The 26556-nt window shown below is 43.8% G+C and overlaps 1 pseudogene; it reads left to right on the forward strand.

Moving 5' to 3' along the window:
• Positions 1 to 1958: 1958 nt before the first annotated feature.
• Positions 1959 to 25278, forward strand: LOC123076198 (protein PHOSPHATE STARVATION RESPONSE 3-like; annotated as a pseudogene).
• The last annotated feature ends 1278 nt before the right edge of the window (positions 25279 to 26556 follow it).

A 26556-nucleotide genomic window follows, 5' to 3' on the forward strand; every position in this document is an offset into this window, starting at 1 on the left:
AATTCAGGCAATTTACAAGTAGCTAAAGTGTCATAATAAATGTTCCAGTACTTGTGTCATGCAAAACAATATGCATGATACTAGTATACAATACTTCTCGCTACGAGCAGTCTCAACATCAAGATCCGTGTTGCTAATTTACCTTGTAGCTTGTGCCCACTATGAGCACGTTGGTTCAGGATGATACGGCTTCCTTCTCTCTACAATTAATTTGTGCCACATCATCAAAATAGTCTACATGGCATATTTATCAACAATGATGATAATACGAGTGCTAGAGATGCCCTCAGAGATAGCTCAGATTTCGGTCTCCTGCTTGTATATCACCCGGTGCTTACGTTTTGCACATGGCCTTGCTAAACCAGTTCAATAATCCTAGCTACTGGTTGTAATAATAAGTTGGTCAACTACAAGTGGTCTCAAAACACAAGCGACTACTCCGTGTGCTTCCTCCTTAATTTCCTCATCTAATCAATGGTGGTGCTAGCTAGCTGTGATGCATCGTATGATCAGGTCAACATGTCGCTTTGTTCAGAAGTTGAGTACTATCTCTCCGTCCCAAAATAAGTGTCAACAAAACTTTGTACGAATATTGCTAGGATAAAAACTCAACTCGTAAATGACATCAGCTTAGAAAGCATTGCTCTCCTTTTTCCCCTGTAAAATAAACCTACAAAAGTGCTAGTACAATTAGATCCCAAAAAAATAATCCTGGTACCATGCCTCCGGCCTGCATGCATGACTAAAAGTAAAATGTGGCGACAGATAAACAAACCTTGGACAGTACAACAAGTAAGAAAGAGCATAGCAGTAGCAAAGACAAGAGAAAGCAACTGCATATTGTTAACTAAGTTCAGAGAGTTGTGAGAGGGAAGCCAAGGCAATCAAGCGTCCAATTAAGATGGTGCACTATAAAGGTAGGAGACATGCCTAATTTATAGTGAGAGAGAGAGACAGGGAGCTTCTGGACGAACACAGAGAAAGAGAAGACAGAGGGATCATAGGAGGAAGTTAGAGGAGGATTGGCGGCTGACTTGGCTCTGAATCTCATCCTCTTCCAGTTGCCTCTTAAAAAATCAGGTGATCAATGAAGCTTCCATCTGCCTTCCCATGGATCCCTTGGCTCCGGTCCAGTCCTACTTTGCTTTGTGTTCTTGTTGATTTGGAATGTTAATGGCTCACCTGCGCTCTATCCCCGTTATTTTTTCCCATTTCATGTCTTGTTTCAGTTTGCTCCTTTTTTTCTACCCATTTTTTGTCCTGCTTATGCGAAACAATTATCATCATGTTTTTGTAGCTCAACTCTTCCCTCGGAACAGAACTCAACTCTTCCCTAGCCAAAGGAGACTAGTCAAGTTTGGAACTGGGTTTATACAAAATTTATAAAGTTTGACCAAGTAACAATATGGACATCTATGATAAAAAAATTGTGTAAATATACTCAAGGGATGGTATTGTGGTATTGTAGATGTTATTTTTATATATAAATAAACTTGTCCAAGGTTTATAAAGTTTCACTTGGAACACAACTAATATCTAGAGTAAATGAAAACTTAGGAATGTCTATCTTTTCTCCTTACACATGAGTTTGATTTCATGATTTGTGAAAAGAAGTTCCATAAATGACCGTAGCAATCATAGGAAGCAAACCATCATTACCTCTGAAATATGAGTGGCTATTGTTGAAGGGTCTAAATTATCTCGGAATATTCTTTTGTCCATTATGTACACTCTTTCAGCATATTTCTGAGGTCAATATAGGTCATTCTATTGACAGATTACTCCCAAGTCAAACAATGCTTTGTTTTCTTGCACCCATATTTCTGAACAATTTTTCATTTACATATTGAAATACATAGTTTGACAGGCCTTGAAATTTGTATAGTGCTTGAATGAATATTTACTCTGCAGGATTGGATTGGAGCAAAGCTTTCCATCTCACTGCTCATTTTCTAAGGCACAATGAGCACACAGAGTGTACTTCCTGTGAAACATATCATTGCTCCTAACAGCATGGCTCACGCCTGCAATGCTCCACAACCTTCAGTTCATCAAATATTCAATTCTAAATCTGATAATTACAGTTCGGCAGATGATGTTTCTCGCGTCTCGTATGCTGACTTACCAGACCAAATCTCATCGAACTCCTCCACATTCTATGCAAGCATGTACTCATCGTCGTCGACGAACTCCAAATTATGCCGGCAAACCAGCAGTTTGCCTTTCCTGCCTCATCCTCCTAAATGTGAGCAGCAGCAGTTTTCAGCAGCGCAATCATCATTCTCTGCTTTGTTATTTGCTGCTCATCCCAGCAATGGTGGTCAAGGTGATGATGAACATTCACATGATCTCAAGGACTTCCTTAACCTATGTGGAAACACTTCTGACAGTAGCTTCCACCGAGGAGGCAATGCCCTGGCTTTCAGTGATGTAGCGACCCGACCCGAAATCGGTCAAGTCTCTGTGTAGCTGTATCATCCCAAAATCATGCTGGCACACACAGTACATTGATGCAAAGATTCAAAGTTCAATCACACCTGAATTTATTACACGATTCTCAAATCGAGTCTTTATTACATCATAATAAATTCGGCCGAAGGCCAATTCATGAGAAATAAACTAAATAAAGCTGCGGAAACATAGACGAATAGCGAGTCCATCCGACTCCACAGGGCAATCGCCAAGCGTGGATCGTAGCCTCACTCCTGATCGGAAAATTCCTCTGCAACATAAGACGTTGCAGCTGTTGGGGAACGTAGTAATTTCAAAAAAATTCCTACGCACACACAAGATCATGGTGATGCATACCAACGAGAGGGGAGAGTGTTGTCCACGTACCCTCGTAGACCGACAGCGGAAGCGTTATCACAACGCGGTTGATGTAGTCGTACGTCTTCACGATCCGACCGATCAAGTACCGAACGCACGGCACCTCCGAGTTCTACACACGTTCAGTTCGATGACGTCCCTCGAACTCCGATCCAGCCGAGTGTTGAGGGAGAGTTTCGTCAGCACGACGGCGTGGTGACGATGATGATGTTCCACCGACGCAGGGCTTTGCCTAAGCTCCGCAACGGTATTATCGAGGTGTAATATGGTGTAGGGGGGCACCGCACACGGCTAAGAGATCTCAAGGATCAATTGTTGTGTCTCTGGGGTGCCCCCCTGCCCCCGTATATAAAGGAGCAAGGGGGAGGCAGCCGGCCAAGGGGAGAGGCGCGCCATAGGGGGGACTCCTACTCCCACCGGGAGTAGGACTCCTCCTTTCCTTGTGGGAGTAGGAGAAGGGAAGGGGGGAGGAGAAAGAAGGAAGGGTGCGCCCCCCTTCCCTAGTCCAATTCGGACCAGACCATGGGGAGGGGTGCGGCCACCTTTTGAGGCCTTTCTCTCCTTTCCCGTATGGCCCATTAAGGCCCAATACGAATTCCCGTAACTCTCCGGTACTCCGAAAAATACCCGAATCACTCGGAACCTTTCCGAAGTCCGAATATAGTCGTCCAATATATCGATTTTTACGTCTCGATCATTTCGAGACTCCTCGTCATATCCCCGATCTCATCCGGGACTCCGAACTCCTTCGGTACATCAAAACTCAATAAAACTGTCATCGTAACGTTAAGTGTGCGGACCCTACGGGTTCGAGAACTATGTAGACATGACCAAGACACGTCTCCGGTCAATAACCAATAGCGGGACCTGGATGCCCATATTGGCTCCCACATATTCTACGAAGATCTTTATCGGTCAGACCGCATAACAACATACGTTGTTCCCTTTGTCACCGGTATGTTACTTGCCCGGGATTTGATCGTCGGTATCTCGATACCTAGTTCAATCTCGTTACCGGCAAGTCTCTTTACTCGTTCCGTAACACATCATCCCGCAACTGACTCATTAGTCACAATGCTTGCAAGGCTTATAGTGATGTGCATTACCGAGTGGGCCCAGAGATACCTCTCCGACAATTGGAGTGACAAATTCTAATCTCGAAATACGCCAACCCAACAAGTACCTTTGGAGACACCTGTAGAGCACCTTTATAATCACCCATTTACGTTGTGACGTTTGGTAGCACACAAAGTGTTCCTCCGGTAAACGGGAGTTGCATAATCTCATAGTCATAGGAACATGTATAAGTCATGAAGAAAGCAATAGCAACATACTAAACGATCGAGTGCTAAGCTAACGGAATGGGTCAAGTCAATCATATCATTCTCCTAATGAGGTGATCTCGTTAATCAAATGACAACTTATGTCTATGGCTAGGAAACATAACCATCTTTGATTAACGAGCTAGTCAAGTAGAGGCATACTAGTGACACTCTGTTTGTCTATGTATTCACACATGTATTATGTTTCCGGTTAATACAATTCTAGCATGAATAATAAACATTTATCATGATATAAGGAAATATATAATACTTTATTATTGACTCTAGGGCATATTTCCTTCAGTCTCCCACTTGCACTAGAGTCAATAATCTAGTTCACATCGCCATGTGATTTAACATCAATAATTCACATCACCATGTGATTAACACCCATAGTTCACATCTCTATGTGACCAACACTCAAAGGGTTTACTAGAGTCAATAATCTAGTTCACATCGCTATGTGATTAACACCCAAAGAGTACTAAGGTGTGATCATGTTTTGATTGTGAGATAATTTTAGTCAACGGGTCTGTCACATTCATATCCGTAAGGATTTTGCAAATTTCTATGTCTACAATGCTCTGCACGGAGCTACTCTAGCTAATTGCTCCCATTTTCAATATATATCTAGACCGAGACTTAGAGTCATCTAGATTTAGTGTCAAAACTTGCATCGACGTAGCCCTTTACGACGAACCTTTTGTCACTTCCATAATCGAGAAATATTTCCTTATTCCACTAAGGATAATTTTGACCGCTGTCCAGTTATCCACTCCTGGATTACTTTGGTACCTTCCTGCTAGACTTATAGCAAGGCATACATCAGGTCTGGTACACAGCATTGCATACATGATAGAGCCTATGGCTGAAGCATAGGGGACATCTTTCATCTTCTCTCTATCTTCTGCAGTGGTCGGGCATTGAGTCTTACTCAACTTCACACCTTGCAACACAGGCAAGAATCCTTTCTTTGCTTGATCCATTTTGAACTTCTTCAAAACTTTGTCAAGGTATGTGCTTTGTGAAAGTCCAATTAAGCGTCTTGATCTATCTCTATAGATCTTGATGCCCAATATATACGCAGCTTCACCAAGGTCTTTCATTGAAAAACTCTTATTCAAGTATCCCTTTATGCTATCCAGAAATTCTATATCATTTCCAATCAGTAATATGTCATCCACATATAATATCAGAAATGCTACAGAGCTCCCACTCACTTTCTTGTAAATACAGGCTTCTCCAAAAGTCTGTATAAAACCAAATGCTTTGATCACACTATCAAAGCGTTTATTCCAACTCCGAGAGGCTTGCACTAGTCCATAAATGGATCGCTGGAGCTTGCATATTTTGTTAGCACCTTTAGGATTGACAAAACCTTCTGGTTGCATCATATACAACTCTTCTCTAATAAATCCATTAAGGAATGCAGTTTTGTTTATCCATTTGCCAGATTTCATAAAATGCGGCAATTGCTAATATGATTCAGACAGACTTTAAGCATAGATACGAGTGAGAAACTCTCATCGTAGTCAACACCTTGAACTTGTCGAAAACCTTTTTGTGACAATTCTAGCTTTGTAGATAGTAACACTACTATCACTGTCTGTCTTCCTCTTGAAGATCCATTTAATCTCAATGGCTTGCCGATCATTGGGTAAGTCAATCAAAGTCCATACTTTGTTCTCATATATGGATCTTATCTCAGATTTCATGGCCTCAAGCCATTTCGCAGAATCTGGGCTCACCATCGCCTCTTCATAGTTCGTAGGTTCGTCATGGTCTAGTAACATAACCCCCAGAACAGGATTACCGTACCACTCTGGTGCGGATCTTACTCTGGTTGACCTACGAGGTTCAGTAATAACTTGATCTGAAGTTACATGATCATCATCATTAGCTTCCTCACTAATTGGTGTAGGAGTCACAGGAACAAATTTCTGTGATGAACTACTTTCCAATAAAGGAGCAGGTACAGTTACCTGATCAAGTTCTACTTTCCTCCCACTCACTTCTTTCAAGAGAAACTCCTTCTCTAGAAAAGATCCATTCTCAGCAATGAATATCTTGCCTTCGGATCTGTGATAGAAGGTGTACCCAATTGTCTCCTTTGGGTATCCTATGAAGACACATTTCTCCGATTTGGGTTTGAGCTTATCAGGATGAAACTTTTTCACATAAGCATCGCAACCCAACTTTAAGAAACGACAACTTTGGTTTCTTGCCAAACCACAGTTCATAAGACGTCGTCTCAACGGATTTAGATGGTACCCTATTTAACATGAATGTAGCTGTCTCTAATACATAACCCCAAAACGATAGTGGTAGATCGGTAAGAGAGATCATATATCGCACCATATCTAATAAAGTACGGTTACGATGTTCGGACACACCATTACACCGTGGTGTTCCAGGTGGCGTGAGTAGTGAAACTATTTCACATTGTTTTAACTGAAGGCCAAACTCGTAACTAAAATACTCTTCTCCACGATCAAATTGTAGAAACTTTATTTTCTTGTTACGATGATTTTCGCTTCACTCTGAAATTATATGAACTTTTCAAATGTTTCAGACTTCTGTTTCATTAAGTAGATATACACATATCTGCTCAAATCATCTGTGAAGGTCAGAAAATAATGATACCTGCTATGAGCCTCAATGTTCATCGGGCCACATACATCTGTATGTATGATTTCCAACAAATCTGTTGCTCTCTCCATAGTTTCGGAGAACGGCGTTTTAGTCATCTTGCCCATGAGGCACGGATCGCAAGCATCAAGTGATTCATAATCAAGTGATTCCAAAATCCCATCAGTATGGAGTTTCTTCATGCGCTTTACACCAATATGACCTAAACGGCAGTGCCACAAATAAGTTGCACTATCATTATTAACTTTGCATCTTTTGGCTTCAATATTATGATTATGTGTATCACTACGATTGAGATCCAACAAACCATTTTCGTTGGTGTGTATGACCATAGAAGGTTTTTATTCATGTAAACAGAACAACAATTGTTCTCTAACTTAAATGAATAACCGTATTGCAAAAAACATGATCAAATCATATTCATGCTCAACGCAAACACCAAATAACACTTATTTAGTTTCAACACTAATCCCGAAAGTACAGGGAGTGTGCGATGATGATCATATCAATCTTGGAACTACTTCCAACACACATCGTCACCTCGCCTTTTACTAGTCTCTGTTTATTCTGCAACTCCCGTTTCGAGTTACTACTCTTAGCAACTGAACCAGTATCAAATACCGAGGGGTTGCTATAAACACTAGTAAAGTACACATCAATAACATGTATATCCAATATACCTTTGTTCACTTTGCCATCCTTCTTATCCACCAAATACTTGGGGCAGTTCCGCCTCCAGTGACCAGTCCCTTTGCAGTAGAATCACTTAGTCTCAGGCTTAGGTACAGACTTGGGCTTCTTCACTTGAGTAGCAACTTGCTTGCCGTTCTTTTGAAGTTCCCCTTCTTCCCTTTGCCCTTTTCTTGAAACTAGTGGTCTCGTCAACCATCAACACTTGATGTTTTTCTTGATTTCTACCTTCGTTGATTTCAGCATCACGAAGAGCTCGGGAATTACCTTCGTCATCCCTTGCATACTATAGTTCATCACGAAGTTCTACTAACTTAGTGATGGTGACTAGAGAATTCTGTCAATCACTTTTTTATCTGGAAGATAAACTCCCACTTGATTCAAGCGATTGTAGTACCCAGACAATCTGAGCACATGCTCACTAGTTGAGCGATTCTCCTCCATCTTTTAGCTATAGAACTTGTTGGAGACTTCATATCTCTCAACTCGAGTATTTGCTTGAAATATTAACTTCAACTCCTGGAACATCTTATATGGTCCATGACATTCAAAACGTCTTTGAAGTCCCGATTCTAAGCCGTTAAGCATGGTGCACTAAACTATCAAGTAGTCATCATATTGAGCTAGCCAAACGTTCATAACGTCTGCAGCTGCTCCCGCAATAGATCTGTCACCTAGCGGTGCATCAAGGACATAATTTTTCTGTGCAACAATGAGGATAATCCTCAGATCACGGATCCAATCCGCATCTTTGCTACTAACATCTTTCAACATAATTTTTCTCTAGGAACATATCAAAAATAAACACAGGGAAGCAACAACGCGAGCTATTGATCTACAACATAATTTGCAAAATACTATCAGGACTAAGTTCATGATAAATTGAAGTTCAATTAATCATATTACTTAAGAACTCCCACTTAGATAGACATGCCTCTAATCATCTAAGTGATTACGTGATCCAAATCAACTAAACCATGTCCGATTAACACGTGAGATGGAGTAGTCTCAATGGTGAACATCACTATGTTGATCATATCTACTATATGATTCACGCTCGACCTTTCGGTCTCTGTGTTCCGAGGCCATATCTGTATATATGCTAGGCTCGTCAAGTTTAACCTGAGTATTCCGCGTGTGCAACTATTTTGCACCCGTTGTATTTGAACGTAGAGCCTATCACACCCGATTAACACGTGGTGTCTCAGCACGAAATTTTTTCGCAACGGTGCATACTTAGGGAGAACACTTTTGTCTTGAAATTTTTAGTGAGAGATCATCTTATAATGCTACCGTCAATCAAAGCAAGATAAGATGCATAAAGGATTAACATCACATGCAATCAATATAAGTGATATGATATGGCCATCATCATCTTGTGCTTGTGATCTCCATCTCCGAAGCACCGTGCTCGTGATCTCCATCTCCGAAGCACCGTCATGATCACCATCGTCACCGGCGCGACACCTTGATCTCCATCGTAGTATCGTTGTCGTCTCGCCAACTAATTGCTTTTACGACTATCGCTACCGCTTAGTGATAAAGTAAAACTATTACATGGTGATTGCATCTCATACAATAAAGCGACAACCATATGGCTCCTGCCAGTTGCCGATAACTCGGTTACAAAACATGATCATCTCATACAATAAATTATATCACATCATGTCTTGACCATATCACATCACAACATGCCCTGCAAAAACAAGTTAGACGTCCTCTACTTTGTTGTTGCAAGTTTTACGTGGCTGCTACGGGCTTAGCAAGAACCGTTCTACCTACGCATCAAAACCACAACGATAGTTTGTCAAGTTGGTGCTGTTTTAACCTTCGCAAGGACCGGGCGTAGCCACACTCGGTTCAACTAAAGTGAGAGAGACAGACACCCGCCAGTCAACCTTTAAGCAACGAGTGCTCCGAACGGTGAAACCAGTCTCGCGTAAGCGTACGCGTAATGTCGGTCCGGGCCGCTTCATCTCACAATACCGCTGAACCAAAGTATGACATGCTGGTAAGCAGTATGACTTATATCGCCCACAACTCACTTGTGTTCTACTCGTGCATAGCATCAACGCATAAAACCAGGCTCGGATGCCACTGTTGGGGAACGTAGTAATTTCAAAAAATTTCCTACGCACACGCAAGATAATGGTGATGCATAGCAACGAGAGGGGAGAGTGTTGTCCACGTACCCTCGTAGACCGACATCGGAAGCGTTATCACAACGCGGTTGATGTAGTCGTACGTCTTCACGATCCGACCGATCAAGTACCGAACGCACGGCACCTCCGAGTTCTACACACGTTCAGTTCGATGACGTCCCTCGAACTCCGATCCAGCCGAGTGTTGAGGGAGAGTTTCGTCAGCACGACGGCGTGGTGACGATGATGATGTTCCACCGACGCAGGGCTTCGCCTAAGCACCGCAACGGTATTATCGAGGTGTAATATGGTGTAGGGGGCACCGCACACGGTTAAGAGATCTCAAGGATCAATTGTTGTGTCTCTGGGGTGCCCCCCTGCCCCCGTATATAAAGGAGCAAGGGGAGGCAGCCGGCCAAGGGGAGAGGCGCGCCATAGGGGGGACTCCTACTCCCACCGGGAGTAGGACTCCTCCTTTCCTTGTGGGAGTAGGAGAAGGGAAGGGGGGAGGAGAAAGAAGGAAGGGTGCACCCCCCTTCCCTAGTCCAATTCAGACCAGACCATGGGGAGGGGTGCGGCCACCTTTTGAGGCCTTTCTCTCCTTTCCCGTATGGCCCATTAAGGCCCAATACGAATTCCCGTAACTCTCCGGTACTCCGAAAAATACTCGAATCACTCGGAACCTTTCCGAAGTCCGAATATAGTCGTCCAATATATCGATTTTTACGTCTCGATCATTTCGAGACTCCTCGTCATATCCCCGATCTCATCCGGGACTCCGAACTCCTTCGGTACATCAAAACTCAATAAAACTGTCATCGTAACGTTAAGCGTGCGGACCCTACGGGTTCGAGAACTATGTAGACATGACCGAGACACGTCTCCGGTCAATAACCAATAGCGGGACCTGGATGCCCATATTGGCTCCCACATATTCTACGAAGATCTTTATCGGTCAGACCGCATAACAACATACGTTGTTCCCTTTGTCACCGGTATGTTACTTGCCCGAGATTTGATCGTCGGTATCTCGATACCTAGTTCAATCTCGTTACCGGCAAGTCTCTTTACTCGTTCCGTAACACATCATCCCGCAACTAACTCATTAGTCACAATGCTTGCAAGGCTTATAGTGATGTGCATTACCGAGTGGGCCCAGAGATACCTCTCCGACAATTGGAGTGACAAATCCTAATCTCGAAATACGCCAACCCAACAAGTACCTTTGGAGACACCTGTAGAGCACCTTTATAATCACGCATTTACGTTGTGACGTTTGGTAGCACACAAAGTGTTCCTCCGGTAAACGGGAGTTGCATAATCTCATAGTCATAGGAACATGTATAAGTCATGAAGAAAGCAATAGCAACATACTAAACGATCGAGTGCTAAGCTAACGGAATGGGTCAAGTCAATCACGTCATTCTCCTAATGAGGTGATCTCGTTAATCAAATGACAACTTATGTCTATGGCTAGGAAACATAACCATCTTTGATTAACGAGCTAGTCAAGTAGAGGCATACTAGTGACACTCTGTTTGTCTATGTATTCACACATGTATTATGTTACCGGTTAATACAATTCTAGCATGAATAATAAACATTTATCATGATATAAGGAAATATATAATACTTTATTATTGCCTCTAGGGCATATTTCCTTCAGCAGCCGTGTAGGTCAGCATTTTGAATATGCCGGCAAGTCATGAAGAGAGAACAACAATAAAATTACTAATACTATATGCAATTTAGTTGTGGGGCTCTAAGTTTTATTGTTTTGCGAAAAAGCCGGTTTTTCCCTACAACAAGGACTTGTTTGCAATTACTACAAAATGTTGGTAGTTATTGAGATGGTTCCGCTAACCAATGTCTCATTCCCAATTATTAAATAACCCCCTCAATTAATTTATTAAGTTCAGTGTTGAGATATCCGAAATACTCCAATCCCAGAGGCTCATTTGTCCGTAACCGGGGACACGGCTAATCGATTAGGTTGTTACTCTGCAGAGTCTTGTGCACTTTACCCGCAAGAATCGTTCCCTCATTTAAGTCTTCGCACTGCCTGGTGTTTGAAGACGGGACGAACGAAACAGGGTCTTCCGTAGAGTTTCTCTGGGCCACTGCCGGTGCCCATCCAATCCTACCGTTCTTCTACATCTCGTAGCACCGTCCGGCCAGAGTCACGCCTAGGGTCGACCAAGCCAGAGCCCATAATGGCTTGCGGCTGCACAGGTAAGCTTCCGGTCAATGGGGTATCCATCCGTCTCTTCGTGGCTGGGTGAAGCTTTCCGCAAGATGTCATGGCGCTTCTCCATGCATCCCGGCCATCCGCTGGTTTCTCCAGGGTGCCCGTCAACCATCCTCCACCCAGTAGTGAATTTTGAAGTCCATCTTGAGCTTGATGTCATGGGGTTTTCATCATCTTGACTCTCGCATCCCCCTTATGAATCACTCAACCAACCCCGTCTACGAGCATAGCAAAATAAACTACATCGTCCCGGGCATCGGATAACAAGGGAGAAGGGTTCATCCTACCTCATGATACTACTCAAGAACATAACTTAACAAAATTCTCCTACTGCATGCATGGTGGGGAGGTATAACTCTAATGCAATAAAATCATAGGTATTGTAAAAACATGATCAAATGACTTGCCTGGCTGACGGTCTTCGAAAGCTAGCGACTCGTAATAGCAGGCTTCGCACTCCGGGAATTATACCGAGTCAAACAATAGCACAAATAAGTATAGCACAATATAACATAACAGCAAGTTGAAGTAAAACACCTAAGCACTCAAACCAAAACCAAAGAAAAACTCGGAGAAAGCAAATCAAGGTTTTCATCATATCAAGCAACAACTAAGAAATAGTTTTACACAACTAAAACTTTTCTTAACAGAACCTAAGCATTGGTTTTGCTAACTAACAGAAGGGAAAACATCGTACAAACTAGTAGCAAAAAGAATCACATCAGAAGCTATTATAGAACTCCTATTATGCCTAAAACAATCCTAGCAAAGAAAATAAAATAAATTTTTTTATTCTACCGTAAATAAAAGTTCATCCTCTGTAGCTACAGAAACTAATCTAAAATAAACTATAACATAATAAAAATAAAATTATTTACTAAATAGAACAGTAGGAAAACAGTAGCTAGCTAAATAAACAAGAAAAACTTGATTTCGACATAAAACTAATTGTTTATTAAATCTAAAAATACCCAAACAAGTTCCTACTGCTAGGCATGGTCAAAACTAAGCAGTAGAAAAATGAATCACTAAAAATAATAATCCTAACTCAATTTATGGCAGAAAAACTAATCTGTCTAAATCTAATATAAAACTATTTCTAATAATTTAAACATGGCTAAACATATTTTCTACAGAAACTACAACAAATTCGCAAACTAACAAAAAAAGAATCAACTAAAAATATTAAAAAACCTAAGAGAAACAGATTTTACAAGATTGGAACTTTTCTGTTTTTAAAACAGAACGTAAATAACAGAAAAAAAAACTAATGGGCGCTATTGGGCTCGGGGTGGTGCGATCTGAAACGAAACCGCGCCCGGTCATTAACTAACATACGTGTACAGTGTATAACTAAAAGAAACCAGTGAACCGGCTTAAATCTAAACCTAAAAAAACCGTACACTAAAACCAATAAAAAAACGAGTTACTAAACCGATCTAACGGTTCGATCTAAAAGAAAAAAATAGAGGAGCGCTCGTGCTTACAGAGGAAACGGGCGTGGCAGGGAAGAAGAGGCCGGTGGGCGGCGGGGCTCCGGTCGTCGGCGGCGTCGGCGAGGATGTCCAGGTGATGCGGGTGTTCGGGGGCGTCCGATTTTCTGTGGACGGTGAGCTGAGGGGATGTCGGGGACGGCAGAGACGACGAAGACGAGGCGGTGGAGCGTGCGGGGTTGGGAGTGGCCTCTGTAGATGACGAAGACGAACAAAAACATGTCAAAAAGGTTTGTGAGGTCGGGCTAGACCGATAGCAGAGGTTAGAGAGGCTGGGGATGCTCACCGGTGAAGCAAAACGGCGGTGAACTTCGGTGGCTAGGGCGAGATCGGAACGGCGAGGGCGCGAGCTATTGTGGGAGTTGGGGTAGGGTTTTTGGGGGGTTCGAAAGAGGAGGGGCTTGGCCTTTTATAGGGCGTAGTCTTGGGCGAGGGGGCGTCTCGGGATCACAAACCCGAGAGGATCGGAACCGCGGCGGCGTCGGGCGTGCTCCGGTTCGGTTTCGTGAGCGAGGGGTTGGGGATGAGGGCGGGCCCGGGGCGTCAGCGAGAGAGAGGGGAAAGGCGCGACGGGCGACCGAGGGGGAGAGGTAATCGGGCGCGGGGTGCTGGGCGGCGGCGGCTCGGGTGCTGGCGGGCTGGCGCCTGCCCCGCTGGCTGGGCCGGTTGGCGCGGGCTGGGCCGGTTGGCCTGGCTGGCGCCTGGGGCTTTGCCTCTTTTCTTTTTGGTTTTTAATTAGAGAGAAGAGAAAACATAGAAAAATATATATTATTTTTATATAGGACATATATATATCAAAATTCTCAGGGGAATTAATCCTACAACGTGGACATTTTTCCAGGGGCAAATCTCAAACTAAAAAAACAATTTTCTGAAAATCCCAAATAAAATTCAAATTTGAATTTAAACTTTTTGGCAATATTTTTCTTCTGACATTTTTGGAGTGTCATGTTTACTCCTCTCATACTTTTGCTCAAGTATTTGTCAGGCATTGTTTGAAATAAATTCAACTGCCAATTTGAATCCAAATTCCAACAAACTCAAAAGCCTCTGAAATAATTCAAATGTCACTCAATTCAAGCAATATGCATAGATGCTTAGCTATAATTGTACAACATTCCAAATGGGAAATTTGGGATGTTACAAACCTACCCACCTTAAGATGAATCTCTCCCTCGAGATTCGGGTTGGCTAGCAAATAGGTGCGGGTGGCCTCGGCGGAGGTCTTCTTCTCGCTCCCAGGTGGCTTCCTCCTCGGAATGATGACTCCACAGAACCTTGCAAAACTTGATGATCTTGCTGCGGGTGACTCTGTTCGCAGTCTCGAGAATTCGGACGGGTTTCTCCTCATAAGTCAGATCACTGTCGAGCTGTATGGCCTCTAGGGGCACTGTGTCTTTCAATGGAATGTCGGCCATCTCGGCATGGCATTTCTTCAGCTGAGAAACATGGAAGACATCATGAACTCCTGACAATCCTTCTGGCAATTCCAGCTTGTATGCAACTTCTCCTCTGCGTTCGAGGATTTTATAGGGGCCTATAAACCGGGGTGCTAACTTTCCTTTAACACCGAACCTCTTGATTCCTCGAAGTGGGGACACACGGAGATATGCTCGGTCTCCAACTTCATACGTTATCTCCCTGCATTTACTGTCGGCATAACTCTTTTGTCTCGACTGGGCTACCTTGAGTCTATCTCGAATCAGCTTGACCTTCTCTTCGGAGTCTCTGATAAGATCGGGACCAAAAAGTTTTCGGTCTCCAACACCATCCCACAGCAATGGTGTTCTACACCTCCTTCCATATAGAGCTTCAAAAGGGGTCATCTTCAGACTGGTCTGATAGCTGTTGTTGTACGAGAACTCTGCATATGGCAAGTTGTCATCCCAGCTAGACCCATAGTCTAGCGCACAGGCTCTCAACATGTCCTCCAAAATCTGGTTGACTCTCTCGGTCTGTCCATCTGTCTGCGGATGAAAAGCTGTACTGAACTCCAGCCTCGTACCCAAAGTTTCATGCAACTGATTCCAAAACTTTGAGGTAAATTGTGTTCCTCTATCTGACACGATACTCCTCGGAACTCCATGCAGACATACGATCCTGGTCATGTATATCTTGGCTAACTTAGTGCTGGTATAGGTTCTTCACGGGAATGAAATGAGCTACCTTGGTCAAGCGATCAACCACTACCCAGATGGAATCATAACCTGAACGGGTCCTGGGTAATCCTGTGATAAAATCCATTCCAAGTTTCTCCCATTTCCACTCGGGAATCGGCAAAGGTTGAAGTAACCCTGCTGGCTTCTGATGTTCCGCCTTTACTCGCTGGCAAACATCGCATACTGCTACGTACTCGGCAATATCCTTCTTCATACCTGTCCACCAGAAACTTTCCTTTAATTCCAGATACATCTTGGTGTTGCCTGGGTGAATCGAGTACGGTGAATCATGGGCCTCCTGAAGAATTAACTTCCTGACCTCTGGGTCATTAGGCACATAGATGCGATCCTCAAACCATAAAGTTTCGTGCTCATCTTCACGAAAACCTTTAGCCTTTCCGTTACTTATCTTTTCCTTTATCTCTGCAATTCCCTTGTCTGTCTTCTGGGCTTCACGGATTCTTTCGGTCAGAGTGGACTGTATATCCAAAGTGGCGACAAATCCTCTCGGTACTATCTCCAGTCGGAGCTCTCTGAGATCGTCGGCTAATTCCTGAGGTAATCCTCCAGCTATGAGGGTGTTCACATAACTTTTACGGCTCAAGGCATCTGCTACAACATTTGCCTTCCCTGGGTGATAATGCAATCTCATGTCATAGTCCATCAATTCAAGCCATCTCCTTTGCCTGAGGTTCAATTCCTTCTGCGTGAAAATATACTTCAGGCTCTTATGATCCGTGTAAACATCACAACTGTTTCCGACAAGGAAATGTCTCCAGGTCTTGAGTGCGTGCACTACGGCTGCTAACTCCAAATCGTGTGTGGCATAATTCATCTCGTGAGGTCGTAGTTGTCTGGAGGTATAAGCTACAACTTTACCTTCCTGCATGAGCACTCCTCCGAGTCCTTGACGAGAAGCATCACAATATACCTGGTAATCCTTGTGTATGTCCGGCAAAATTAGCACCGGGGCGGTAACCAAACGTTTCTTCAGCTCCTGAAAACTGGCTTCACAATCCTCGGTCCAAATGTACTTGGCTTCCTTCTTCAACAGCTCAGTCATGGGCTTGGCAATCTTGGAGAAATTCTCAATAAACCTCCGATAATATCCTGCGAGTCCGAGAAAACTGCGGATCTCCTTGACTGAGGTGGGGGACTGCCAGTTGGTGACCGATTCGACCTTGGTGGGGTCGACTGCTATTCCTTCTCCTGAAATAACATGTCCGAGGAATCTGACTTCCTTCAGCCAAAATTCACATTTGCTGAACTTGGCATATAACTGATATTCCCGGAGTTTCTCCAGAACTAGACGCAGATGTTCCTTATGCTCTTCCTCGCTCTTGGAGAAAACCAATATGTCATCGATGAACACCACGACAAAGTTGTCCAGATATTCCATAAATACCTTGTTCATCATGCTCATGAAATACGCAGGGGCATTAGTCAATCGGAATGACATGACGGTATACTCATATAAACCATACCTGGTGGTGAAAGCTGTTTTGGGTATATCCTGTTTACGAATCTTCAGCTGATGATACCCTGATCGAAGATCGATCTTGGAGAATACCTTGGCTCCAACTAGCTGATCAAATAAATCATTAATCATCGGCAGAGGGTACTTGTTCTTGATGGTCACATCGTTCAATGAACGATAATCCACAACCATTCTCAGGGTTCCATCCTTCTTCTCTACCAAAAGAACTGGGGCTCCCCAAGGCGACGAGCTTGGGTGAATATATCCTTTCTCCAATAGCTCCTTAATTTGCTTCTTGATCTCTTCCAAATCATTCGGGGGCATCCGATAGGGTCTCTTGGATATTGGGGTTGTGCCGGGCAATAACTCAATCAAAAACTCAATGTCTCTGTCCGGTGGCATTCCTGGTAATTCCTCTGGAAACACATCGGGAAAATCTTGCACTACGGGCACTTCCTCCTGAACAACTCCCGTGAGGGAATTTACCCGATTCTTCATCGGTGTGCGTCTGGATACATACTTGATCCTCTTCTCCACCGGGGTGGTGAGCAAAATCGTCTTGCGGGCACAGTCGATGTTGCCTTCAAACTTGGTCAACCAATCCATGCCTAGAATTACATCCAAACTCTGGGATTCCAATACTATGAGGTTTGCGGGAAAATCATGGTTTCCGATGCTGAGGGTCGAATGACAGCCTAAGCCTGCCGTCATCTCTCCTCCTGGGGAAGTGACCTGAAGCGGGGTTCTAAGGGTTCTAGTGGGCAACCCGTACTTTTCCACAACTACCCTTGATATGAATGAATGCGTTGCAACGGAATCAAAGAGTACCAATACTGGATGTGAATTTAATAAAAACTTACCAACCACAGTGTCTGGCTGATCATAGACGTCCTCCACGTCAAGGTGATTCACCTGAGCACGAGGAAAAGGGTTGGGCTTCTTTGCTGAGCTTCCATTGCCGTTGCCGTTTCCATTCCTCTGCTTTGCCTCCGGACAATCGGTGGCATAGTGTCCTGTCTTCTGGCACTTGAAACAGGTGATATGACTCAGATCCTTCTGAGCCGGAGTAGGACGGTGCTGGTTGCCATTGCCTCCATTGCCTGACTTAGAGTTGTTGTCGTGGTTGCGATTGTTCCCATTCCCTCCATGGTTATGTCCTCCATGACTATGTCCTCCATGGGTGTGATGGGTATGTCCTCCCGAGTATGGGGTATAGCGGGGCTTCTGCTGAGCTCCGGAGTTGTACTTTCCCTGGCCATATTTCCGCTTGCGGCTATCAATCTGCTGCTGCTTGCCTTCAAGTATGGTGGCCTTGTCTACTAGCTCCTGGTAGTTGTTGAAGGTAGCCACCATTAGCTGCATTCCTAGCTCATCATTGAGTCCCTCGAGAAACTTCTTTTGCTTTGCGGCATCTGTGGCCACATCATCTGGGGCATAGCGAGATAATTTGCTGAACTCATCCACGTACTGCCCCACAGTACGGTTCCCCTGGCGTAAGTTGCGGAACTCACGCTTCTTCAGACTCATGGCTCCAGCTGAGACATGAGCGGTGCGGAAAGCCTGCTGGAACTGATCCCATGTCATGGTGGCAACCGGATAAGTGTCGGTGTAGTTCTCCCACCAAGAGGCTGCAGGTCCATCAAGCTGATGTGCGGCAAAGCGCACCTTCTCTGCATCTGTGCACCCAGTAGTGGCTAACTCCCTTCCGACCTTGCGGAGCCAATCATCAGCCACAATCGGCTCAGTGCTGCTAGAGAACACTGGCGGATTCAGCCTTAGGAAGCGGGTCAAGTTGTCAACAGGGGGTGGTGGCGGTGGATTCTTGTTGTTGTTGTTGTTGTTGTTGTTGTTGTTGTTGTTGTTGTTGTTGTTGTTGTTGTTGTTGTTGTTGTTGTTGTTGTTGTTGTTGTTGTTGTTCTGGTTCTGGATGAGCATCTGCATCAGGGCATTCTGCTGCTGGATCAGCTGGGTGAGCTCCGGCGGAAAGTTGAAACCGGGGTCACGTCTCGGAGGCATCTGGTGTTTTGGAGTGGATGAGAAATTAGAATAGAACAAGGGTCTAATGAGAAAATAGCACTACCCATATGAATGCATAATCATAATCACACCAATCATTTATTCATTCATCTCAAACAAGGTTCCATCTCAGATTACAAAATCTCGCGACTAATCGAAAATAACGGCCTAACTGATCGACGAAAATAAAATAAAATAACATGGCGGTCGGCTAAATGTCTTCATCAATTATTATTGCGTCCTCCGGTGCGGCGTCCTCTGGTGCGGCGTCTCCTCTTGCGGCTTCCTTCGGTGGAGCTCTCTTCATAATCCTGGTCATTGCTCACGAGGGGTCCATCATCTCCACTCGGAAAAAGGTCTTTTCCCAGGTCTATCTTCTCCTCCAATGTGGCAATATATTTATCCCGGACCTCGATTCTATCCATAAAATCCTTGACTTCTTCTTCATGTTCAAGGAAGTCCGCGCGTGCTTTCTCCTCCAGTTCCAGTTCACGGAACAACAACCTCCTGTGTACCTTCGAGTTTCGGCGCATCTGGATTTCCCAGTTCCTGATGAGACTCTCCAAGTCTTGGACATATGAAAGAATGGAGTCGTCCTCTACGGTACGGATGATATCTCCATTCCTAGCTCTGCGGGAAATCATGGCGAGGTCTGATGGGTCGAGCTCGACCCTGTACTCTTCTCGGAGATGTCCAAGTGCACGATAAATCGCCATGTCTCTTCCGAGGATCCAAGTGAAATCGGTAAACTCAAAGTCAATGGGCTCTGAATGTCCTCCGAAGGTCCTCCCTGGAATGTGCACCTTAATCCTGTAGCGGGTATCCGTCGAAAGTGCATTCGTAGGCTTCCCGGTGATTGAGGGCAGAGCAATCTTCAGCTTCTTCACGATCTGAACCAGCTTCTTGCCGAGAAGCATCGTCTCATCTGGCTGGCAAAACTCCGGTAGCAGAACTGGGGTGAACTCGGCGGCCATCTAGAATGTTGAAAATCGGAGAGAAGTCAGAAATGAACAGGGGAGAATTACGGAATGATAAGGACATAAAATAAAATAGTCTCTTCCTATGGCTTTCCGATCCTAGGGGTTACGTCCTACGGTCAGCGTGTGCTCTGATACCATCTCTGTAGCGACCTGACCCGAAATCGGTCAAGTCTCTGTGTAGCTGTACCATCCTAAGATCATCCCGGCACACACAGTACATTGATGCAAAGATTCAAAGTTCAATCACACCTGAATTTATTAAACGATTCTCATATCGAGTCTTTATTACATCATAATAAATTCGGCCGAAGGCCAACTCATGAGAAATAAACTAAATAAAGCTGCGGAAACGTAGACGAATAGTGAGTCCATCCGACTCCATAGGGCAATCGCCAAGGGTGGATCGTAGCCTCACTCCTGGTCGGAAAATTCCTCTGCAACATAAGACGTTGCAGCCGTGTAGGTCAGCATTTTGAATATGCCGGCAAGTCATGAAGAGAGAACGACAATAAAATTACTAATACTATATGCAATTTAGCTGTGGGGCTCTAAGTTTCATTGTTGTGCGAAAAAGCCGGTTTTTCCCTACAACAAGGACTTGTTTGCAATTACTACAAAATGTTGGTAGTTATTGAGATGGTTCCGCCAACCAATGTCTCATTCCCAATTATTAAATAACCCCCTCAATTAATTTATTAAGTTTAGTGTTGAGATATCCGAAATACTCCAATCCCAGAGGCTCATTTGTCCGTAACCGGGGACACGGCTAATCGATTAGGTTGTTACTCTGCAGAGTCTTGTGCACTTTACCCGCAAGAATCGTTCCCTCCTTTAAGTCTTCGCACTACCTGGTGTTTGAAGACGGGACGAACGAAACAGGGTCTTCCGTAGAGTTTCTCTGGGCCACTGCCGGTGCCCATCCAATCCTACCGTTCTTCTACATCTCGTAGCACCGTCCGGCCAGAGTCACGCCTAGGGTCGACCAAGCCAGAGCCCATAATGGCTTGCAGCTGCACAGGTAAGCTTCTGGTCAATGGGGTATCCATCCGTCTCTTCGTGGCTGGGTGAAGCTTTCCGCAAGATGTCATGGCGCTTCTCCATGCATCCCGACCATCCGCTGGTTTCTCCAGGGTGCCCGTCAACCGTCCTCCACCCAGTAGTGAATTTTGAAGTCCATCTTGAGCTTGATGTCATGGGGTTTTCATCATCTTGACTCTCGCATCCCCCTTATGAATCACTCAACCAACCCCGTCTACGAGCATAGCAAAATAAACTACATCGTCCCGGGCATCGGTAACAAGGGAGAAGGGTTCATCCTACCTCATGATACTACTCAAGAACATAACTTAACAAAATTCTCCTACTGCATGCATGGTGGGGAGGTATAACTCTAATGCAATAAAATCATAGGTATTGTAAAAACATGATCAAATGACTTGCCTGGCTGACGGTCTTCGAAAGCTAGCGACTCGTAATAGCAGGCTTCGCACTCCGGGAATTCTACCGAGTCAAACAATAGCACAAATAAGTATAGCACAATATAACATAACAGCAAGTTGAAGTAAAACACCTAAGCACTCAAACCAAAACCAAAGAAAAACTTGGAGAAAGCAAATCAAGGTTTTCATCATATCAAGCAACAACTAAGAAATAGTTTACACAACTAAAACTTTTCTTAACAGAACCTAAGCATTGGTTTTGCTAACTAACAGAAGGGAAAACATCGTACAAACTAGTAGCAAAAAGAATCACATCAAAAGCTATTATAGAACTCCTATTATGCCTAAAACAATCCTAGCAAAGAAAATAAAATAAATTTTTTTATTCTACCGTAAATAAAAGTTCATCCTCTGTAGCTACAGAAACTAATCTAAAATAAACTATAACATAATAAAAATAAAATTATTTACTAACTAGAACAGTAGGAAAACAGTAGCTAGCTAAATAAACAAGAAAAACTTGATTTCGACATAAAACTAATTGTTTATTAAATCTAAAAATACCCAAACAAATTCCTACTGCTAGGCATGGTCAAAACTAAGCAGTAGAAAAAAGAATCACTAAAAATAATAATCCTAACTCAATTTATGGCAGAAAAACTAATCTGTCTAAATCTAATATAAAACTATTTCTAATAATTTAAACATATTTTCTACAGAAACTACAACAAATTTGCAAACTAACAAAAAAAGAATCAACTAAAAATATTAAAAAAAACCTAAGAGAAACAGATTTTACAAGATTGGAACTTTTCTGTTTTTAAAACAGAACGTAAATAACAGAAAAAAAAAACGAATGGGCGCTATTGGGCTCGGGGTGGTGCGATCTGAAACTAAACCGCGCCCGGTCGTTAACTAACATACGCGTACAGTGTATAACTAAAAGAAACCAGTGAACCGGTTTAAATCTAAACCTAAAAAAACCGTACACTAAAACCAATAAAAAAAACGAGTTACTAAACCGATCTAACGGTTCGATCTAAAAGAAAAAAATAGAGGAGCGCTGGTGCTTACAGAGGAAACGGGCGTGGCAGGGAAGAAGAGGCCGGTGGGCGGCGGGGCTCCGGTCGTCGGCGGCGTCGGCGAGGATATCCAGGTGATGCGGGTGTTCGGGGGCGTCCGATTTTCTGTGGACGGTGAGCTGAGGGGATGTCGGGGACGGCGGAGACGACGAAGACGAGGCGGTGGAGCTCGGTGCTCCGGTGGAGCGTGCGGGGTTGGGAGTGGCCTCTGGAGATGACGAAGACGAACAAAAACATGTCAAAAAGGTTTGTGAGGTCGGGCTAGACCGATAGCAGAGGTTAGAGAGGCTGGGGATGCTCATCGGTGAAGCAAAACGGCGGTGAACTTCGGTGGCTGGGGCAAGATCGGAACGGCGAGGGCGCGAGCTATGGTGGGAGTTGGGGTAGGGTTTTTGGGGGGTTCGGAAGAGGAGGGGCTTGGCCTTTTATAGGGCGTAGTCTTGGGCGAGGGGGCGTCTCGGGATCACGATCCGGAGAGGATCGGAACCGCGGCGGCGTCGGGCATGCTCCGGTTCGGTTTCGTGAGCGAGGGGTTGGGGATGAGGGCGGGCCCGGGGCGTCAGCGAGAGAGAGGGGGAAAGGCGCGACGGGCGACCGAGGGGGAGAGGAAATCGGGCGCGGGGCGCTGGGCTGCGGCAGCTCAGGCGCTGGCGGGCTCGCGCCTGCCCCGCTGGCTGGGCCGGTTGGCGCTGGCTGGGCTGGTTGGCCTGGCTGGCGCCTGGGGCTTTGCCTCTTTTCTTTTTGTTTTTGAATTAGAGAGAAGAGAAAACATAGAAAAATATATATTATTTTTTATAGGACATATATATATATATCAAAATTCTCAGGGGAATTAATCCTACAACGTGGACATTTTTCCAGGGGCAAATCTCAAACTAAAAAAACAATTTTCTGGAAATCCCAAATAAAATTCAAATTTGAATTCAAACTTTTTGGCAATATTTTTATTCTGACATTTTTGGAGTGTCATGTTTACACCTCTCATACTTTTGCTCAAGTATTTGTCAGGCATTGTTTGAAATAAATTCAACTGCCAATTTGAATCCAAATTCCAACAAACTCAAAAGCCTCTGAAATAATTAAAATGTCACTCAATTCAAGCAATATGCATAGATGCTTAGCTATAATTGTAAAACATTCCAAATGGGAAATTTGGGATGTTACAAGTGAGCAGCTGGAGTTTCTTGGCATTGCTATCACGAACAATGAGGAGAGCCTTCGGTTAGATGTGAGTACCTTTAGTTCCATGGTTGATCCTCCACTTAAATGCATTATCCGAGTATTTCTCAACTAGCTTCTTGAGTTCACATGCGCCTTTATCATGGCTAAATTCAGATTTTAATAGTCATTTTACATATAATTATTTCTTGCTTAGGACATATATGGCATACCGCCGCAATGCTCGCCTATTCTAGTATCGCCTTCCTCTGACCATGAGGGTCTGCACAGTGGGGGTTCTCTGGTTAAAGTCTAGTTGAGTTCATCACCATCTTCATCTGGAGCTACAACATGTAGCAAAATGAGAATGAGATGGACACTTGAGATCTCCATGAGCGTTTTGTGGAGACTCCGAAAAAGTTCGGAGGACCGGAAAGTAGGGTGATCACTCTGTTAAATTTTTGGGGCATTTTTCTTGAAAATAGAACCATCGTTTAGATGTTTATTCCATGTACATATCTTGTAGAGGCAACTCCCAAGGGTGTGCTGAACCTTATGAAGGTAGAAGGCTTGACAATCTTTCACGTAAAGATCCATTTGCAGGTAAATGGCCAAATATATTTAAATGCATACTCACAAACATAGCATCACATTGCGATATTATACACCACTTGTTATTTCAAAATGCAGAACTATCAACATGAGAAGTATATTGCGGAGAAAAAAAGAAGGTAAGACAACTAAGGTGAAGGAAAAATCTATATAGATTAAGTGTCATATAATTTCTGAATATTTGACATAGTGGCAGTTGTTTTCATTCATAATCTTGCCATTCTCATGAAGTTGCTTTGAGTTGTAATTTTGTCAATCTCATGAAGTTTTCTTTGGTGAACCAATAGATTTAGACATGAAGTACATATACGAGGACTACGTTGAGGCGTCTGACGACTCGTGTGATGAGTAGGATCATGCAGGCGGTCCTTGCAGATGTGAAGCACGCGGAAGTGCATATTTGTAGTTTCAAGGAATCGGTCAAGGGTCATCAAGTACTGAATCGGAATAGGGCACGGGGGCATTTGACGCTGATGGACGACTACTTTTCCCTCGATCCCTATTCACAGACAATTTCGCCAGCGCTTTCAGATGCGGAAAAATGTGTTCGGTCGCCTCTACAATGGCACGTCCGATCATATGATCACTACTTCATCTAGAAAAAGGATGCCATGGGTAGAATTGGATTATCTTATTACCAAAAGTGCACGACTGCATTGTGGATGCTTGCATATGGCACACCCACAGATTCATGGGACAAGTATCTCCAGATGTCTAATAGCACTTGCGGAGACGTCATGGTCAGATTTGCCATTGTGGTGGTTGAGGTGTGTATACCTCAGTACTTGAGAGAACCAACTGTCATAGGCACCGAAAAGCTCATGGCACTGTCTAAAGCAAGAGGATGGCCAGGTATGCTCGGATCTCTTGATTGCTTGCATATAATATGGAAGAACTGCCCAAAAGCTCTACAAGGGCAATATCAGAGTCATGTTAAGAAGTTCACCATCATTCTTGAAGCAGTTGCATCACCAGACCTCTAGATTTGGCACACTTTCTTTGGCATGCCCGGGTCTCACAATGAAACAATGTGCCGCAACGGTCTCTATTGTTTACTATGTGTACTGAAGGACAAGCTCAGACGTGCAACTATATTGTCAATTGGCATGACTACGACATGGGCTACTATCTGGTTGATGGTATCTATCATTCGTGGGCGACCTTCGTCAAGACCATCTCTGAGCTAGTTGGTCAGAAAAGAGCTCACTTTGACCAAAAACAAGAAGAAGATAGAAATGACGTGGAGAGGGCATTTGGAGTGCTAAAGGCCCGTTTTACAGTTGTTCACGGACCTGCTAACAATCGATTCTGTAGACCTTATGGGGGTTGATGACATGTTGTGTGATCATGCACAACATGATCGTGAAGGATGATGGTGAAGATGCTGAGAGGTTTGGAATTTGAGAACATGAGTGATCCTATCCAATTGTCAAATTAGAATCCGGCCACGTTTAATGAGTTTGTCCTGACGCATTAACAAATTCGGCATCGAGCAACTCATGAAGAGCTTAAAGAAGATTTTATTGAGCAATTGTGGCCGTGGGCACTTAAAGAGGACACCCGGAACATATGTGCTAGTTGAATTCAAGTTTGAACAGATTTATTTTATAACTTAGTTGAATTTGATATTTACATTTGAACTATTGTCGCATTTTAGTATTTTCGCTTCACAAAGATTTAATATGTTATTATTTTGAGTGTTGTAGACTTAAAAAACAAAGGTGAACGTTTAGCGGACATGGTTGGATGGACGACTTCCATATATGTGCCCCGGATGAGTCTGGACTAGTACATAGATAAATGTAGTGTTCGTTTTAAGAGTCGGCGTCGGAAATGACCTTTGTTTTTCTTAGGAATTAACTGTTACACCGTTTTGATGGTTTGGTTTTTTTTGGGTGAAACTAGCCTATCAGGATTCAAGTTTTAGACTTGGTATTAGTACTCGCATTTTTCTGGATTTATTTCAGACTTTCCGACGATGTTCGTTCAGTCGAAGAAGACTTTCCCATCAACTATAAGGTGTATGTGCTGACTTCGTCAACCTCAAGATATATACCGGCTCAATATTTCGAAGGTACTCATAGAAGTAATTCGTATGTGTGTGTTCATAAAGATAAGTGCATGTGAACGTGTGTGATTGTACTGCGTAAAAAAGAAAGACACTCTGAGCCCGGTGCTGTCAACGGTAATGCTAAGTTTGGATTGGAGAGGATATTGGGTGAAGAAGGAAAAACGACTGATTTAACAGAAAAATTAACAAT

Source organism: Triticum aestivum, chromosome 3D, assembly GCF_018294505.1.
Source record: "Triticum aestivum cultivar Chinese Spring chromosome 3D, IWGSC CS RefSeq v2.1, whole genome shotgun sequence".
Taxonomy (NCBI): domain Eukaryota; kingdom Viridiplantae; phylum Streptophyta; class Magnoliopsida; order Poales; family Poaceae; genus Triticum; species Triticum aestivum.